We start from the raw sequence: 10,038 nt of genomic DNA on the forward strand, positions 1-10,038 counted from the left end.
TTTTGAGGCATCAAGGGATCACAAATTTAGCATTGGAGGGCAGCGTGGAGGGTAAAAATCGTAGAGGGAGACCGAGAGATGAGTACACTAAGCACATTGAGAAGGATGTAGGTTGCAGTAGGTAATGGGAGATGAAGAAGCTTGCACAGGATAGAGTAGCATGTAGAGCTGCATCAAACCAGCCTCTGGACTGAAGACCACAACAACAACAATTACAATGTTTCCCCCTTCACCGATAATACTCCGTTGTAATTTGACGTCATTCTGGTCAGTGGTGCTATTTCTACAGCAGTTTGAAAGTAACTTTAATTACGAGTGTTGGAACTTTAATAGTGGCAACTATTTATTTACAGCTCGTACAAAATAAATTTTTCTTTCTCCTGATAACTATCAGGAGAAAGGAAAATGGCGATCTATGGATCGGAGCGTGGAATGTCAGATCCCATAATCGGACAGGAAGGGTAGAAAATTTAAAAAGGGAAATTGATAGGATAAACTTAGACATAGTAGGAATTAGTGAAGTTCGGTGGCAGGAGGAACAAGACTTTTGGTCAGGCGAATACAGGGTTATAAATACAAAATCAAATAGTGGTAATGCAGGAGTAGGTTTAATAATGAATAAGAAAGTAGTAGTGAAGGTAAGCTACTACAAACAGCATAGTGAATGCATTATTGAGGCCAAGATAGACACGAAGCCCACGCCTGCTACAGTAGTAAAAGTTTATATACCAACTAGCTCTGCAGATGATGAAGAAATTGATGAAATGTATGATGAAATAAAAGAAATTATTCAGATAGTGAAGGGAAACGAAAATTTAATAGTCATGGGTGACTGGAATTCGAGTGTAGGAAAAGGGAGAGAAGGAAACATAGTAGCTGAATATGGATTGGGGGTAAGAAATGAAAGAGGAAGCCGTCTGATAGAACTTTGCACAGAGCATAACTTAATCATAGCTAACACTTGGTTCAAGAATCATAAAAGAAGGTTGTATACATGGAAGAATCCCGGAGATACTAGAAGGTATCAGATAGATTATATAATGGTAAGACAGAGATTCAGGAACCAGGTTTTAAATTGTAAGACATTCCCAGGGGCAGATGTGGACTCTGACCACAATCTATTGGTTATGAACTGCAGATTAAAATTGAAGAAGTTGCAAAAAGGTGAGGATTTAAGGAGATGGGACCTGGATAAACTGAAAGAACCAGAGATTGTAGAGAGTTTCAGGAAGAGCATAAGGGAACAATTGACAGCAGTGGGGGAAAGAAGTACAGTAGAAGAAGAATGGGTAGCTATGAGGGATGAAGTAGTGAAGGCAGCAGAGGATCAAGTAGGTAAAAAGACGAGGACTAGTAGAAATCCATGGGTAACAGAAGAAATATTAAATTTAACTGATGAAAGGAGAAAATCTAAAAATGTAGTAAATGAAGCAGGCAAAAAGGAATACAAACGACTTAAAAATCAGATCGACAGGAAGTACAAAATGGCTAAGCACGGATGGCTAGAGGACAAATGTAAGGATGTAGAGGCTTATCTCACTAGGGGTAAGTTAGACTCCGCCTAGAGGAAAATTGAAGAGACCTTTGGAGGAAAGAGAACCACTTGTATGAATATCAACAGCTCAGATGGAAACCCAGTTCTAAGCAACGAAGGGAAAGCAGAAAGGTGGAATGAGTATATAGAGGGTCTATGCAAGGCCGATGTACTGGAGGACCATATTATAGATATGGAAGAGAATGTAGATGATGATGAAATGGGAGATACGATACTGCGTGAAGAGTTTGACAGAGCACTGAAAGACCTAAGCCGAAACAAGGCCCCGGGAGTAAACAATATTCCATTAGAGTTACCGACGGCCTTGGAAGAGCCAGTCCTGACAAAGCTCTACCATCTGGTGAGGAAGATGTATGAGACAGGCGAAATACCCTCAGACTTCAAGAAGAGTATAATAAGTCCAATCCCAAAGAAAGCAGATGTTCACAGATGTGAAATTACCGAACTATCAGTTTAATAAGTCACAGCTGCAAAATACTAACACGAATTCTTTACAGACGAATGGAAAAACTAGTAGAAGCCGACCTCGAGGAAGACCAGTTTGGATTCCGTAGAAATGTTGGAACACGTGAGGCAATACTGTCCCTACGACTTATCTTAGAAGCTAGATTAAGGAAGTGCAAACCTACGTTTCTAGCATTTGTAGACTTAGAGAAAGCTTTTGACAATGTTGATTGGAACACACTCTTTCAAATTCTAAAGGTGGCAGGGGTAAAATACAGGGAGCGAAAGGCTATTTACAATTTGTACAGAAACCAGATGGCAGTTAGAAGAGTCGAGGGGCATGAAAGGGAAGCAGTGGTTGGGAATGGAGTGAGACAGGGTTGTAGTCTCTCCCCGGTGTTATTCAATCTGTATATTGAGCAAGCAGAGAAGGAAACAAAAGAAAAATTCGTAGTAGGTATTAAAATCCATGGAGAAGAAATAAAAACTTTGAGGTTCGCCGATGACATTGTAATACTGTCAGAGACAGCAAAGGACTTGGAACAACAGTTGAATGGAATGGACAGTGTCTTGAAAGGAGGATATAACATGAACATCGACAAAAGCAAAACGAGGATAATGGAATGTAGTCGAATTAAGTCGGGTGCTGCTGAAGGAATTAGATTAGGAAATGAGACACTTAAAGTAGTAAAGGAGTTTTGCTATTTGGGGAGCAAAATAACTGATGATGGTCGAAGTAGAGAAGATATAAAATGTAGACTGGCAATGGCAAGGAAAGCGTTTCTGAAGAAGAGAAATTTGTGAACATCGAGTATAGATTTAAGCGTCAGGAAGTCGTTTCTGAAACTATTTATATGGAGTGTAGCCATGTATGTAAGTGAAACATGGACGATAAATAGTTCGGTCAAGAAGCTTTCGATATGTGGTGCTACAGAAGAATGCTGAAAATTAGATGGGTAGATCACATAACTAATGAGGAGGTATTGAATAGAATTGGGGAGAAGAGGAGTTTGTGGTACAACTTGACGAGAAGAAGAGATCGGTTGGTAGGACATGTTTTGAGGCATCAAGGGATCACAAATTTAGCATTGGAGGGTAGCGTGGAGGGTAAAAATCGTAGAGGGAGGCCAAGAGATGAATACACTAAGCAGATTCAAAAGCATGTAGGTTGCAGTAGGTACTGGGAGATGAAGAAACTTGCACAGGATAGAGTAGCATGGAGAGCTGCGTCAAACCAGTCTCAGGACTGAAGACCACAACAACAACAAAATACATACGTTTCAAAGTTTTACTGACTCTCAAAGTAGTCACCAGCGTCATGTATAACCCGTTGCCAGCGATGTGGAATTTGTAGGATACTCTTAGCAGTGCCAGTTGCGTTGACAGTTCGAGCGGCGCGGTCTATTGCTCGAAGAATTTGTAGCAGTTCTGAAGCGAATGCCGTGAAGCGTTTCCTTCAGTTTAGAAATCGAGTTGAACTCACGAGGGCTTAAGTCATGGGATGCAGTGAGTGGTATAGCACTTAGCAGCCCCATCAGTCAAAGAAATCAGTAACAGCTTGCACTGTACGTGCTTGAGCATTGTCCTGCAAAATGATGGTCAGGTCCTGCAGAAGGTGTCATCACTTCTGTCTCTACTGTCTCTAAACTGGTCGTGGGTTATGTTCCAAAAGACAGATGAGTCTTGTTTCACACTTCCGGCCGAGGTTACGTCCCAAGAGTGAGACATGGTGGGGGTTTGGTGACGATGAGGGGAGCCATATCATGGTGTTAAATGGGTAACTCTGTAAGGGCACGTTACTGCCAAGGATCATGTGACCAATCTGGGTGATCAGGTCCATTCCATTGTACAACTGTAAGTAGGCTGATTAGGGTTTTATGTTGGCAACGCCACGTAGCGCTATGTAAGTAGGCTGTTTAGGTTTTTTATTGGTAACGCCATGTAGTCTTCTATATGAAAATCACTTTTGTAGCTCTTGTCCCATTTGTTGCATTAATTGTAACGACAGTGCATTGGTGTCTGAAACATTTTCCTCTGTACTCTTCGGCAGAGCATTTGTATCGCCAACATTCGCATTTTGAAAAGCAGAATATGTGTCTTGACTTGATTGAGAAACGGGTAATGACGCAAAACCTGAATCTACGGTATTTGCTAAATTGTCTCCTCTCATTTCGGATCCCTGTGGCGAGTTGTTGCCGACCGACCGATCGACAATACTACCCTCTTTACTAGCTGTTTCACTGTCTACAGGATTATTTATTGCCTGATCCATTCCCCTATGCACAATTACCAAATTACTATGTTGAACATTAGTTAACTCACTACACAGTGGCACTAACACACTACTCTCGTCTTCACTATCATTTCTCAGTTTACTTTGGACCCGAGTATTACGTTTTTCACGCCCCATAATTGTCACAATATTTCACACAATAACACAGAAAAGCACAATTTGAAGAGCAAAATAAGAAATCAAATTAACATAGCACTGAAAATATCTAATTAATTGGGGTCGCAGCTGCGAAATACTTGGCGCAATTCTACATGCATCCCACAACTGTTTTACTGTACAACAATGAAAAACTACAACTACAAAGGAAATTCTCTACAATTACGCTCTAGCAATAAACAATAGCTACACTAATTACACAAACTACAAGAAAAAATCAGAAGATTCCAGTGAGCTATCTTCGGGTAAGGGTCGACATATGAAACGTCCCCCTAGAAAAATTAGTGAATTACTTAGCCGATAAACCACTACGTTATTTGATTTTCAAACAGCTGAGCAGAACTGAATGTACTCACTTACTTATTCTCATCAACACTAAACTGACACACAATACTTTTAGCGCAACGCGATCTGACATTCAATAATCCCTACAAAAGAATGGCCCTGACTAACAATAACGTATACCTTTCATGAATCACTTACCTCACAAAAATCTTCGTTACTCAAACTACTGCAATTCAGCGTGCGCCAATACTGCCAGCTGAATAAAAGATTCAAACTACTGAAGGCACTAACTACTGATAGGCATAGTAAGCAAATGAAAGATTTTGATAGAGAAGATTTATTTGCCTTATTAGTGTAAAAAAGTCATCATATATATATATATATATATATATATATATATATATATATATATATATATATATATATATATATATATATATAATCAGTTCATGATATCCAATATTACAAATTTACTCTTTCTGACGGACACACGTCCAGATCGTTCGCTCTCAAAATTCTGCCATCTCTCTCCCTACATCCGCCACTGCTGGCGGTTCACCAACTGCGCTGCCTGCGATATGTAAGCTACAATAGCATCTCAGACCAAAGAGCAGTGTCGGCTGCTGTAGGTTGTGGTAGTAGTGGTACCACGCAGTCGGCCAGCTGGGGCGGATGTGCCCGAGCGAAACAGTATAAGGTAAAAGCAGCCGCGTGTATCTAGTTTGTTCCAACTAAATTTGTACTGTTGTTATATAAAGACCCACGTAAATATTTCAAAAAAATCTCATAATAATAATCTTCACACAATGTAGGCTTTCACGGCCGGTGTTGTCTTCAGTTGAAACTTTCGGGCTATGAGGCCGTGGTCGATGTGTAAAATTTCTACCTGAAGTTTCGTCTCCATCTGCGGGAGACATCTTCTGAGGGCTCCTGCAGGAGAGGTTTTAACATTTTCAACGTTCGCGTAATAAGTTGCCGTCTCGTTAATCTAAGAATAGATGATCAATGCAGCTAGCCGCTATCTCTGTGTAATGTCTTGTTTGCATATCTGTTGTCTTTAAGATCCCTTCACCTTCACACATAAGTCTATACAGTGAAGTAGGGCTCTCCCAGTTATTGGTTGATCCGTGATAAGACAGGCGAAAAATTAGACTAATGGAGGATTATTAGTATTATCTCTATTTTCATTCGCTCTTTCTCTTTCTCTCCTTTATCTGCGTATAGTTTTAATATAAGATTTCATTACGTGATAAAAAGAATCAGCCAAATAGAATCTTTGGTGGAGTCCTTCGTCTTGGTAATCAGCGGCTGGCTTGCTGTAAGAGATCTTTACATTTATTATTACTGTTAAACACTGCAGTCAGTCGGGAGAATCAATCGTTTGGACAATTTGTTCCCTTTACGAAAGATTGCGAATTCCAGATGTGTACGAAGCCTTTTTGGACGATTTAACACAGACTCAGTGATTGCAGGCTCTCTTCGACACAGCTGAAACTTCCCCACTAATTACAGGGCCAACGTGATCAACAAATGATTCATAAAAAAAACTCATTCGTTCATTCACTGCAGAATACAAAAAGTCACAAACCTTATTCATGGAGGAAATCGTATATTTAATCCACCTCCATTACATGTCCAGATCGCCGGTGATTCCACGCCTTAATTATTTTCCTTTTACAATCTCTTTCTCTTCAAAACAAACCGCCAACGGCACAAATGTTAATTGGCTCGCTTTAGCGAGAAGAAAAGCAGAATATGTATCTCTCAGAAACACGTCAATCCCTCAACAGATACTCCAGAAGCTGTCCTAGTTACCCCTCGAACAACCATGGAGAATGCATATATGCATCTCTGTTATTTCAAAGAATTATCGCACTAGAAAATACTTTGGCGTCGACGAGCTGTCGCTGCATATATTACAAGAAAATGAGATCAGATAACTTTTCCAAAGTGAATGAATGTGGATGGTTTGATTGAAAATGAGTAATTGGTGCGTGATAGAGGGTATTTGCTGTGGGGACATTACAATGTCTCCCGCAGATGGAGACGAAACGTCAGGTAGAAATTTTATACATCGACCACGGCCTCTCAGCCCGTAAGTTTTAACTGAAGAATAATAATCTATTTTATAAAATTAACTTTTTGACAATCATTCATCTGAAATTAAAGGATTTACTAATTTCTGCAATCCATGGTCATCCCGATTATCGTAAAGAAAAATCAGTTGTTTCTTTTTATACATGACAAATCTAGAGACCACTGGGCTGTGCGAGAAAAATTTCTTATGGGAGCAGACATACGCGTTATCCGGCGACTTCATTGAGGTAAGAATCTTCAATTTATTCAGTATGACATTTCAGGGCCATGGCGCAGCGCTGCTGACGTCCAAATTTACCAGTTTAGATTCACATTCAGTTAATTATTGATAGGTTATATATGAGTCACATTTTTTGTTGGGAGATTAGTCACGTTATTATTGCGAGGTTATGGAATAATAAATTGTTGGGAGGTTACACTAAATGTGAATGATATAATTATTTTTACTGTTGGGAGGTTACACTGTATTTATCCATCCCGTAACAGGTGGAGGCGGTTTTGAATGCCTGCGGTTTTTCTACACCGTATTAGTCAATTAGTCAAAGTAATGTGCTGTGTTTGGCCGGCCGCCGTGGTCAAGTGGTTCTAGGCGCTTCAGACAGGAACCGCGCTGCTGCTAAGGTTGCAGGTTCGAATCCTGCCTCGGGCATGGATGTGTCTGATGTCCTTAGGTTAGTTAGGTTTAAGTAGTTCTATGTCCTATGGGACGGATGATGTCAGATGTTAAGTCTCATGTTATTTAGATCCATTTGAATCATTTTCTGTTGTGTTTGTGCCGTTTCAAAAATGGCTCTGAGCACTATGGGACTTAACTTCTGAGGACATCAGTCCCCTAGACCTTAGACCTCCTTAAACCTAACTAACCTAAGGACATCACACTCATCCATGCCCGTGGCAGGAGTCGAACCTGTGACCGTATCGGTCGCGCGCTTCCAGACTGTAGGGCCTAGAACCGCTCGGCCACCCCGGCCGGCTGTGGCGTTTCCTTATTGACCACCCTCTGTATACAGAAGTCACTGTAGAAATGATATGCCTTCTACTATTACAGGTGATTCAAAAATATTTCTGTTTGCTGATGACACCAGCTTGGTAGTGAAGGATATTGTGTGTAATATTGAAACATTATCAAATAATGTAGTTCATGAAATAGGTTCGTAGCTTGTGGAAAATAATTTGATGCTAAATCACAATAAGACTCAGTTTTTACAGTTTCTAACTCACAATTCAACAAGAACCGATATTTTGATGAGACAGAATCGGCATATTATTAGCGAGACGGAACAGTTAAAGTTCCTAGGCGTCCGGATAGATAGTAAGCTGTTGTGGAAAGCCCATGTTCAGGATCTTGTTCATAAACTAAATGCTGTCTTATTTACCATTAGAACAATATCTGAAATATGTGACAGTTGAACACGAAAAGCAGTCTACTTAGCATTTTTTCATACGCTTATGTCATATGGTATTATTTTTTGGGGTAATTCTTCTGATTCAAAAATGGTATTTTTGGCTCAAAAACGTGCTCTTCGAGCTATATGTGGTGTAAGTTCGAGAACCTCTTGTCGACCCCTATTCAATAGTCTGGGAATCCTGACATTGCCCTCACAGTATATATTTTCTTTGATGTCGTTTGTTGTTACCAATACTGGCTTACTCCCAAGAGTTAGCAGCTTTCACTCAGTTAATACTAGGCAGAAATCAAGTCAGCATGTGGAATGCACTTTCTTGACTCTTGTGCAGAAAGGAGTGCACTATTCTGCTGCATCCATTCTGTCGAGGAGCTCCTGGAACAGCTGAAAAATTAAGCAAATTCCAGTGTTACATCGTTGATTTTCTTTAATTAAACTTACGAATTGTAGCCTGAATACGTTTCTTCTATTTCATTTTACCTATTTCTACTATCGTGTTATAATTTCATGTATTGACTCGTTCCATGACCATGGAGACTTCTCCTTAATTTGGTTCCACGAAACAATAAATAAATAAATAAATAAACTGTTGCCAGTCAAGATCTCGCTCTACCTCGTCTGTCCATTGCCGGCAAAAGTGACGAAAGGTCGTACGCGCTCATTGCGATGACTGGTTGGCGCATCTGGACCATTTCGTGACGCGAGACAGGGCGGCCAAGATGGACTCCACATCAGGCAAGAGCGAGAACGACCTGTCTTCGGCGGTCCTTCAAGAGGCGAGACATTTCAGTCGTGGCTGCCGAATCTCCGCGAATCGCAGAAGCACCCTCCACCGAGCGGCCATCCCCCGCACAGCACACATCATCCAATTTCCTGCACATCCCCCGACGTCGTCTTCGGCAGTTCGCCCCGTCCCCACCCCCAAACTCCCACACACTCCATCACTTCTTATTTTCTTTTTTTTCCCCGGCGCCCTTCAGTGGTAATCGCCCCAGCTCAAGAATGAGGAAATAGTCACTCTCCGCAGAAGGTAAAAAAAAGGGTAAATAAAAAGGGATGGGGAGGGGGAAGAGGAGGCAGAAGAAACGAAATCGGAAAGCGTCTCAGAGTAATGGCTTGTCTGGTGGCGCTGCGTGACGGTGTCTGCCGGGAATGTTGTCAGCACTGCCTGTCGGCGACCCGGCCGCTAATGGACCGCAGGATGGAGGAGCAGCTGCCGGGGAAATTCGTGTCGTCGCCCGTTGATTGAGCTATTGACGAGCTGAAGCAGTCGACTGTCAGAGCTGCAGGGTTCTCTCTTTTCGCTGTTTCACATTTATGTAGTACTAGTAAATTACCCACCAGCGATTCCTATTAACTTCCATGTTCAGGGTGATTCACGAAGGTATGCAAACATTTTAATATGTTACTCTACAACAAAAACTAAACAAAAAAGTTCATATACGAGCGACCGCTACGGTCGCAGGTTCGAATCCTGCCCCTGGCATGGATGTGTGTGATGTCCTTAGGTTAGTTAGGTTTAATTAGTTCTGAGTTCTAGGCGACTGATGACCTCAGAAGTTAAGTCGCATAGTGCTCAGAGCCATTTGAACCATTTGATCCAAAAAAGTTCATATAAACATAGGTCCGCAAATATTTAGTTAAGGAGTTACGGCTAATTAAAGATTTTGCCTGAAATTTAGCAACTTCACTAATATGAAGCCATCGCAAAACTGTACGAGGCTAAAGTGAAGCACGATTTCCATTTATTTTGTTGCTATTGGTCTCGTGAATCTACATCTACATGATTACTCTGCAATTCA

This window comes from Schistocerca gregaria, chromosome 9 (genome assembly GCF_023897955.1).
Source record: "Schistocerca gregaria isolate iqSchGreg1 chromosome 9, iqSchGreg1.2, whole genome shotgun sequence".
NCBI classification, from domain to species: domain Eukaryota; kingdom Metazoa; phylum Arthropoda; class Insecta; order Orthoptera; family Acrididae; genus Schistocerca; species Schistocerca gregaria.